Source organism: Ammospiza nelsoni, chromosome 2 (genome assembly GCF_027579445.1).
Source record: "Ammospiza nelsoni isolate bAmmNel1 chromosome 2, bAmmNel1.pri, whole genome shotgun sequence".
Taxonomy (NCBI): Eukaryota; Metazoa; Chordata; class Aves; order Passeriformes; family Passerellidae; genus Ammospiza; species Ammospiza nelsoni.
In genome coordinates this window covers 69631782-69641603 of record NC_080634.1, presented here as the reverse complement: position 1 = coordinate 69641603, position 9822 = coordinate 69631782, and the positions used below count along the sequence as shown (strand labels likewise).

General features: G+C 45.4%; 1 protein-coding gene across 2 annotated transcripts in view; it reads left to right on the top strand.

Annotated features, from left to right (window-relative positions):
* The first annotated feature begins 266 nt into the window (after positions 1 to 266).
* Positions 267 to 9822, top strand: part of KLF12 (KLF transcription factor 12) — a 240326-nt gene continuing 230770 nt past the window's right edge. For both annotated transcript variants that reach the window (XM_059493350.1, XM_059493349.1), the window contains exon 1: positions 267 to 446. The gene's annotated coding sequence lies outside the window, so the exon portion shown is untranslated. The remainder of the gene's footprint in view (positions 447 to 9822) is intronic.

Below are 9822 nucleotides of genomic sequence, written 5' to 3'. Positions count from 1 at the left end.
GCCTCCCCTCGGCGCCCCCGCTGCCGGCCGCGCCCGGCCCCTCCCCGCGGCGCCCCGCTGCCCTGCCCCTCCCCGCGGCCGGCCCGGGGCCGGGGCCGGGGCCGAGGCCGGGAGGGGGAGGCGCGGCCGGGCGTTCCCGTCCCCACCCCCCGGGGCGGGGCGGGCGGCGCACCGGGGCGGCCGCGGGGCGGGGGCGCGGCCCCTCCCTCCCTCCCCTCCCTCCGCCCGGCTGCCGGTGGGGGCGGGGACGCGCCGCATGCCAGCGACGCCACCGGCGCCCGCCGTGGCCGGAGCAGGGGCCGGTAGCTTGGGAGGGGGACACCGGTCCGGAGCCTTTGTCTGAGCGGCCGGCGGGGTGTCGCGGCGGCCCCAGGCGAGGCGCGGCCAGGCGGCGCCGGGAGCCTCCACCCCCGGCCCACCCTGCCCGGGCTCATCATGTGACGCGGGTAAGTCGGCGGTGAGCGAGCGCCGCGGCTCCCCGGGCTGCCCCCATTCATTTCCCGGGGACGGCCGCCGGCTGCCTCCGCCGGTGCGGGGTGCGAGTGCGCGGGGCACTGCCCGGGGAGCGCGGGGCGGGCGGACAGACAGACAGACACAGAGCGGGGACCCTGTGTCAGGGAAGGAAACAGTTTCTTCTCCTGCTCTGCCGCTTCTGCTCAGGTCTGTGCCGATTCCCTTTCTTAGCAGGATAAACGGCTAATGTGTGTGGGTTTTGCTGCCGCTGTCCCAGCCAGCCTCTATTTAAAAAAACAAACAAACAAAATACCGCTCCTATGCTGAAGTTAAATTATTTTGAAGAGCAGGAGGGGGGGGCAGGGCGGCCCCCCCGGCGCCGCCGGGGCGAGCCGGGGGTTAACGGCGGTGCCCTGCCTCCCCCGCTCCCTCCCCCGCTCCATCCATCCCCTCCTCCCGCCTGCTCCATCCCTGCCCGTGCCCCGGCGGCAGCGATACCGGCGTAGGGTGCTAGGCGCCGGCCCGAACTTTTCCCTCAACTTTCCCGCTGAGGCTGTAGGACGGGGAAAAAAGGGGTGGGGGTGGCGGTGAAAAAAGCGGGGGGGGAAATGAAAAGCGATAAGCGGGGAGTGATGAGCAGCGAGCTGGGAGCGCCCGGCCCTTTGTGCTGTCGTCCCCGGGGGGGTGTAGGTGGGGGCGGGCGGCCCCCGTGCGCATTCGGGGCTGGGCAATTGATACATAAAAACAAATATCGAAAAAGTATAAAGTGTAGCGCTCTGTGGAGGGGAAAATCGGAGCGTAACGCTGAATGGGGAGAAAAATGGGACTGTAACACGCTATGGGGGGAAAAATAAAAAAGCAAGAGTGTCGTGCTGTACTACCTTCTGCAGAAATAATGGTCTTCTGTGGAACAAATGGTCGCTCCTGCAGAAGTCGGGAGCTTGGGGAGCAAGCCGCTGGTATTTGCATTTAGCGCTGAGCCCAGAGCCTCTGCGGGAGATGGGTTACCTAGCCCATGGATGGCATCAGCGTCACCCTGTGAAGCCCTCCCAAAGCTTTCCGCTGCTGGGATGAAATTTCCTCTGGGATGAGATGTGGCTCCTCTCCGCCTCCCCCAACATCCAACCACCAGCGGTGGTGCAGGATTTTGGGGGAGGCGGACAGGAGCGACCAGACGGCTTATTTTATATTCTCCTCCCCGCGGTTTGCAGGGATGCGATGCTCCGGTCCAGACAGCGGTTTTTTTGGGCTTTTTTTTTTCGGATCTTGGCGTGGCATTCAGTCCCGCAGACGGGCTTGCTTGGGAAATAAGATATTTTGTGCGCTTAGGGAGGAGGTACGCGCCGTTTCGGTAGGAAGCACTGAAGAGAAGTTCACTTGATCGGGGTCTGTATAGAGCTTATAAAATCCTGCTAGCTCTTGGCACCCCCCTTCCCCTAAGTAAGACAGTAAACTAGTTTATTTTTTAAATTACCCATCGTGAAGTAAACGGTACTCTCCTTCTTCCCTCCACCACCCTTTTTGGTTTTTCTTTTTTTTTTTTGCTTTTCACTTTTCGTCTCGCTACGGCAGGTAGATTATTCGTGGCAACTTTGCGAGGCTGCTTTATATAGCGCTGGCATATGGGCTCCATTTTCTGCTCTCTGGTTGGTCTACAACTCTGAAATGCACAGGAACAGCAAAGTGGTCGCAGCGTGGGATTAGTAGCTGTGCTGAATAGGTCACAGATGGGGCGATAGGAGCATTTTATTAGTGACGTAAGGCTGCATAAACCGAGGCTGCCTTTTTTTTTTTTTTTTTTTTTTAATTTCGTGCTGGGAGAGGGGGAGTGTCTTGAATATCTTTCTAATGGGACGTAATCAAGTTGAAACCGCTCTCCGCAAGCTGGCATGTCACCTATCGTCACAAACCAACCGCGCATAGCGAAGGGAAACGTTGCGGATTTTTTTTTTTTCGCTGCCTTTTTATTTTTTTCCCCGTGCCGTGCTGCCGGAGGCTCTGGCAGCCGCTGCTAGGCTGCTGCTGCTGCTGGCAGGTGCCCGGGCTGGAGGCTGGTGGATGACATCACCCCTCCATGGTGGTGACACCCATGCGCGCCCCTCCCCGGGCCAGCAACACTGCTGGCATTCGCCTCTTCTCAATTATTTTTCTTTCCTCCTTTTAGTATTTTTTCCCACCTTTTGTTTTTTTTTCTTAACTGTGCGTGGAACTGGGAGGAGGGCAGCAGGCTGAGGAGCACCTTTTTTATGGGGGGAGAAGCATCTTTGTCAAAAAGCTTATGTCGTAGGTAATTTGATGAGTGAGAGCACCTATTCTGGATGGGCTGGGAAGGAGTTTAGGATATGGGAGATACTGTTTGTTTTCTGTTTCTGATACTGTTTGTTTTCTGTTTCTGATCAGATGTGTAAATAGAGGGGATGGGAAATCATGTATTTTTAATTCTGGCTTCCCCCCCCCCCCCCAGCAGTAGTTCATGATAATATTTCTAGGCCTTTCTTTGCTTTCTTGTAGAAAAACCTTTTCTGGAAAGGCCCCTGACAGCCCAAGAAGACTCTGTGTAACAACTTTTAAAAATAAACTTTAAGATTCCAGGACAGGCTAATCGTGGAGTCCTCTGCCAGCTGTTTCTGTCAGGATCAGCCAGACCTGAACATGCATGAGCAGAATTTCAGTCCAGATGAGAGGAGGCAGAAATGTGGGGCTGAAATAGCTCTTGCCCTGGGAGATGTTAGAATGGGGTCAGTGAAGGGCTTGTGCTGCAGAACCCCGTGGCAGTGACTGCTTTTCTCTTTGCCTGGACCAAGGTGGCGTGTGATGGTAACCACCACAGTTAAATAGACATACTGACCATGTATTTGAGGAAAGTGGGCAGTGCCTTTCTTGGGTGCTTGTTGAGGTGTCTGCTGCACAGGGGGTTGCAGAACATCTGTGTAATTTGGTGGAGTTTTCACCGCTGCTAGGGTATGCCATTGTTCAGATTTTGGATGGTCTGTAAAATAAGGGAAAGCTGAGTGCCCTTTTGTCATGGCTGGGTGCATGATGTCCACTTATGCAAGCACTCCCAGAGATGGAGTGCTGTAGCCTCCTTGCTTCAGGCTGCTGGATGACCTAAGTGAACGTTGGTCGGCTGCTGGCACCACTTCTCTGTGTGGCCAACCTCCTTGCTCTTTCCTTCAGTGAGTGTTGTTTGCTTTGTGGAGCAGGTCTCATCAGCACAAAGTTGTTTTTGACCAAGTCTTAGTTTGAATCAAGTAAAATAGGAAAGTGTAAATGATGTGTTTGTTCATTAATAAAGATGGAGCTCTGAAAACACTTATTTTTACTGAAGTGTCTTGCTTGTGGTTTTTGAAATACTGTGCCTTGGTTTCTTTCGTTGGAGAATGATTGTGGTTTGCCTTTCCTTGGCTTAACTACAAAATGAGTAAAAAAATTAATTTCCTGAAATAAAACTTTTGTTTTTAGAAAAGCTGAAATGGATGCAGCACCCAGACTTTGACCTTCTCAGCTCCTGACTAGTGGTTGTTTACTACAGCTGCAGCTGTGTGTCTTTGAAAGAGGAGGAGCTGCAAACACAAGCATGCTCACTTTTCCTGCTAAGGGGAAAACATGTAATAAACATGCTGTTTCAAAGTGAGTTGTTAAGTAAAGTACTGAGCAGCCAGGTTGAGGGTTTTCTTTTCCTTGTTTTGAGTCTTGCAGGTGCAAAATGTGGAAGCATGAAATGTCTGTTTCCTATGCAGTAAAAAAGATTTTTTTTTAAATTAAATTCCTGCTTATATCGGAAAGTGCTTTTGCACTAAAGTACGGATGGCACTGTCAACATTGTTTGTCATTGGTATAAGTTCCATGTAATCTTACCCTGTGTTCAACAATTGAACTTTAGACAGTCCTCTTGCTTCCAGCTGAATGATTTTTTTAAAGTTGCCGCTAAACAACCTCCAAACAACAGCAAAAGTTATGCTTGATGATTCAGTGTCAAAATGATTGCATTAGTTTATAGCTAGACAGGCATATGTTGACAAACTTGATTGAAGTGTTGATCAGACCTTGTGGCACTGTTGCAAAAGTGGGAAAAATTGGACTCATCTGAGGAAAGTTGTGGAGTCTGTTTTGGTTTTTATATGTGTGTGTGTATATATATATATATATATATATATATATATATATATATATAAATTCCAGCTAGGGCTGTTGTGTTTGCATTTTGAATCTTCTGTGCAGAAAGTTCGCTTAGATTTTGTGCCCTGAATATGTGAACTTTTTCCTACTTTTGCAGAGTTTGGTGTGACAGATAGGGTTGAAGTTTTGAAGTTCATATGAAGTCTGTGCTCTTGTTTGCTCCCAAGCAGTGACTATAGGAGATGAGCTCAGTTGCTCATAGCATGCTAATAATGCCGAGGCTGTGGGTTCTGTCCCTGTGTGGGCCATTCATTTAAGAGTTGGACTCAATGATCTTGCAGGTCCCTTCCAAGTCAGAACATTCTGTGATTCTACAATGTGAAAAAGCTAGGCTGTTCTTTAATTAGTTCTATTTACCTTTTGACTGCAGAAAGCTCTTAAAGTAATACTGAGAGACAGGAAGAAGAGGGAAAATGAGCTTGGCTTTGCCAGAAAGTGTATCTATGCTGTATGTAACACTGAGCTATGTGGAATTCCTTGAGTTCAGTATAATAGCTTTTCATATGAATTAGAAAGCCTTATCTAAACTTGGGACTAAAATTGAATTATTATATACTTTTTTTTTATCTATGTCTGCTGCAGAATGATGTGTTTGGGTCTGGAGAAGACAAATGAAAATTATGGTGTGTCTTGGTTCTGTAGCTATTTCTGTAATCTCTTAGATTTTTGGGATGGCATGGTGGCATGAGCCATCCCAGTGTTTCTCAAATACATGGTAAAACTTGGGAGTCAATATGTTAAGTCATGTGATATATATTCAGGGATTTTATGCTTTATACTGTCTGTTTCTTCATGCACTCAACATGTGTACACATCAACTCCTGTGCCAGAAGAGTCCCTTCAGCCACAACTACAAGGGTAGGACTTACCTCAGTGTTGGCTTGCTGTTTTTTTTTTTTTTTTTAAAGTTCAGTAAAACCACAAGCATGCAAAAGCTAAGGTTTATTGGAACTAAAACTGTTTGTCAGGATCAAGGGAGATGCTATGATTGAAGACTATTAAAAGTATATATTCAGTGATACTAAATAAAGTTGGCCAAGACTGTCACACACTGACATTTCTGACCCTCTGAATGCGATCCTAGTAATGTCTGTGCTTTTTTTAAAAATCTGGTTTATTTTTACATAGAACTGTTTTTGTAATTTTTTTTTGTTTGTTTGTTTCTTGTAACAAACGCCATCACATGCAATGGTGTTTGTCCTTTTGTGGGTGGCTGACAGTGCTGGCAGTAAGAGCGTTAGGCGCTGCAGCGCAGACCAGCACCACTTGAGTTAAGGAATGTCTGGTTAGCAGTAGCAAGCTTTTGTCCTCTCTGTGAACCAGCCTTCAGGACGGGAATGAGGCGTGCTCTTTGCTAATGGCTGGCACGGTATTTGCTACATAGCAGAGTAATGATGGGACTCAGAAATCCCGAGCTTTGTTCCTGGCCTGGCTGTGGGGCGAGTGCGTTCTCGTTGTTTAAACATAGAACAATCAAATGCATGACCTTGGACATCGGCGCTGCTAAGGGGATAATTAATCAGATGATGTATCATGTTGGGAGACCCGAGTTCTAGTCTCGTTTTTGTCATGTGTCACCTGGGACAGGCACTTTGTTACCCGCTCTGTAAGGTGGCAAGCACTGACCCTAATTCCCTATTAATGCCGGGTGTTGTCCAGTGGTCAGAGCAGCAAAGAGCGCAAGGTTTTGTGTGCTAATGGTGATCCTCCTGCCGACTGCCTAAATAATTTCTTTTTCTCTGCCTTGTCCAAGAAGAGATTTCTGGTGGTGGTGTTGCATCTCTGTTGTGGAGCCTTACAGGTCCCTGGCAGCAGCATGGGCAGCACAGAGATGCTGGCAGGCTGCGTGGGTGCGGGGGGTGTGTGCAGAGCTCCGGCCAGCTGGAAATAAGGTCAGGTCCGTTCACAGAGCTGGAGATGCTATCAGTGAGCTCTGGAAGCTTTCCTGAGCGTGAGTGATCTCTAATTGTCATATACTTTGTTCAAGTCTTGACAGGCTGCCACCGAAGGGATAAAGGCAACTATCTGTAACCCAGCAATTTCTCTCTGTGGATACCCGAGGGAAAGTTTTTTTAAAAAAGTACTCTATAGAAAAAATACTGATTTTTTTTTTCATTTTTTTACTACCAAAGTTGTCAGATGTGGCTGGTTCAGATACTCAGTGTTCTCAGATACTTTCAAATCAGATTTTGAAGAACCATTCACTGAGCTTTTCTGTTGAAATGACTGAAGTTTGTTAACTGGAATATGCAGTATTAGAAATTTGTTACATCAGTTTCAAAGAATACCTGTGACTTGTTATTTACCATGGATGTTAATTCTTTTTTTTTTTTTTTTTTTCCCTATGGTACCAGCATTTAAAGATGGTCTACAAAGAATTGAAGGGACCTTTTATAGCAGGCATAATAATATGTTGCTGTCTGAGGTAGCCACTGAGATATTTGATTAATGATATCAATTGCCAATTAATCCTAGAAAAAAGGGAAGATAATGACTATTAGTATTATGTAGTAACATTTGACAGGAATCTGAGCAGGACTGAACTTAAAATCAGATTAATATAGAAATTTTTTTTTTTTGTTTTGTATTTGTCTTTATTTTGAGTGTTTAATGTGGGCATGAAACACTTTTGAGTTAGTCTTCAAATACGAGTTGGCAGTGCTCTAGAAGAGCATGTAAAGAGCTGTGATTGATGACACTTTAAAATCTTTTAAAGTGTTGGACAGTAGTTGGAGCTCTTCCAGTTCCTTTTTCAGAGAATCTTTCCGTTGCAAGAAAATTCCAAGTGGGAAATGAAAAGATTTTTCTTAAGAAAAAAAAAGTAGAGAAAAACATTCCTTCCCACTTTCTATAAATTGGTAGCAGTTACAAGGCGACTTAATTTTTCACTTGTTCCATCTAGCCAAGGAAATCTTTTACATAGACAGTGCTCTACACAATTTTGAAAGGAAAAAATTCGGTTCTGAAAGTGAGAGCATGCAGAGTTGGTCTAGTTAGGAGGCAGATTTGGAGGCTGCTATTTCTGATAGCATTGCCATTTTCACTTTTATTTTCGAGATATATATTCAGCTAAATCAACATTTAGCTAAAATATCTATCTTGAAAGAGTGAATCTTAGTACTTGGAGACCTCCTGTTGTGAGAAGATGGTAGATCTGTAATTTTTTATTGTGACTTTAGTGGGATAAAGTTTTCAACAGTCAATCAAACAATTCAATATAATAAACTTAAAAAAAGGAGAGATTTAGTGCACTTTCTCTGCTTTGCATCCCAGCCAGTATCTGAGATAGATTTATTTTGTGCTTGCTGGAAATGTGCTGTCCTTTGGGTTTCACATTTTGCTGCATTTAGGAGCACAGCATTTCTTCTGCATTGCAATGCTAAAGAAGTATGTGGGATAGGCAGGGATGGAAGACTGAACTCTATGCATAGCAATCACAGACACCTGCCTAAGTCAGTTCTGGTGGAGAGTTTGAATAAAGTACTTTCCTTTTCCAAAAAAGAAGAGCTTAGCTCATCCTTGCCTCAGAAGTGTGTACTAAAATCGTGACACCAGAGTAATTCTTATGGTCAGAAGGCCTGCAGAAAACCTCTCTGTTGGCTGACAGTACAGGAAGTCTCAGATGTTTAGTTCACACGTAAATGAGTACATTGTACTTGTTAAAAAATAAGTGAGAGAACCCTTGCAGTGCTCAGATCCTGGCAGAAGCACTGGAGGCCCTGAAGGCTCTGGTGGTAGTGAAGAAGAAATAGCAGTTTCTGTGGGCTCTTTTTGTGGCTTTAGTTATTTGGTGTTTAACTTAGCCCATATATTGTGAGAGCAGGTAGACCCAGCCAGGCTGGGGTTTTCTATAGTAGGGACAGCATCAGGAGCAGAGTGGTTTGCTACCCAAGTCCTCTTGAGGTCATAGCCTGAAGTCCATAAACAGAAATGAAAGATAATTGTACTTTCAGATCCCACATCTCCCCCCAATACTACTGAAGTTCCACTTGTGTGGCTTTCATGGACACATCATTTTTTCTTGTCTTAAAGGAAATAGAAAAGAGGAATTAAAGTAAAAGAAGGAAGTTCCTCCTTGTGATGGATTCTGAGTGCAGTTGATGCTGCATGTTCCCATCAATCAGTTCTCATCCTTGTATGTTTAATTATTGCGCTGCTTTCTGCCTCTTGCCAGCAGCGCTGTTCAACCTCTCTTTGGGTGAGGAATGCTGCTCTCTTCCTCTTGCTGCAGCCCTTCTGTTGATGACCTTGTCATTAAAAAGCTGCTGAATTCTTATAAGCAGCCACATTTTCTGGATACTGGATTATTTGAAAGTGGCTTCCCTTTAAGAAAAACCTTAGCCACTTTAACAACTCCCCACCCCTGTTTTTTCTTAATGTGTCTACTTGTACAGTTGTGTTTTCAAGATGTCTGACCAAAGAAGCCTTTATAGATTACATTTATTTTTATATAAATATATATATATAATAAATATATGTGTGCATGTGTATATATTTGCTAAAATTGCTACTTACTTTGCATAAGGATTATATTCTCAGTAGTTCAGTGCCTAACTGGCAAGCCCTTGGAGCAGGCCTGGTCTCCTGAAAGCACAGTTTTCCGTGGCAGAGAGAGGGAAAGGTGGGGAGAAGGTGTTCCCTGCATTTGATTGTGAGTGCTGTAGTGTCTTTCAGATCAGAGCAGGCTAGGGTTACTCCCATACTCAAGCTGAATCCTCGCATGTTACTGTGATATCAAAAATAGAAACATGGGGTTAGTGTGAAAAGTCTTTTTATATTGCTAATGTATTAGAAATACAAAAATAATCAGTGGAAATATTCTCCTTGTGTTAGACAATGTTAGAAGTAGTTCAGAAAACACAAAAATTCTAATCTCTCAAAGAATCTGTAAACAGTAATTTTTGAAGGAAAGAACAGAAATGAGACACGTGCTATGGCAATAATTTGGTATGATCTAAAACAGTAATTCCAGTCAGTATTTGACAGACATTATAGAGTTTTCACTTTAAAAGTTGAATGACTAGACTGCAGCTGTTTTGAAGCTTGAGGTTTGGCAGCGGTGTCAAGTACAGAAATTGTGTCCTAAAAGTGTCTTGACAGTGCTGAAATGCCATAGAAGAAGTAAACCCACAAAGCCACATTTAACCAACATACAAGTTGTAAAGACTTTTAGGGATTTCTTCCTGGATG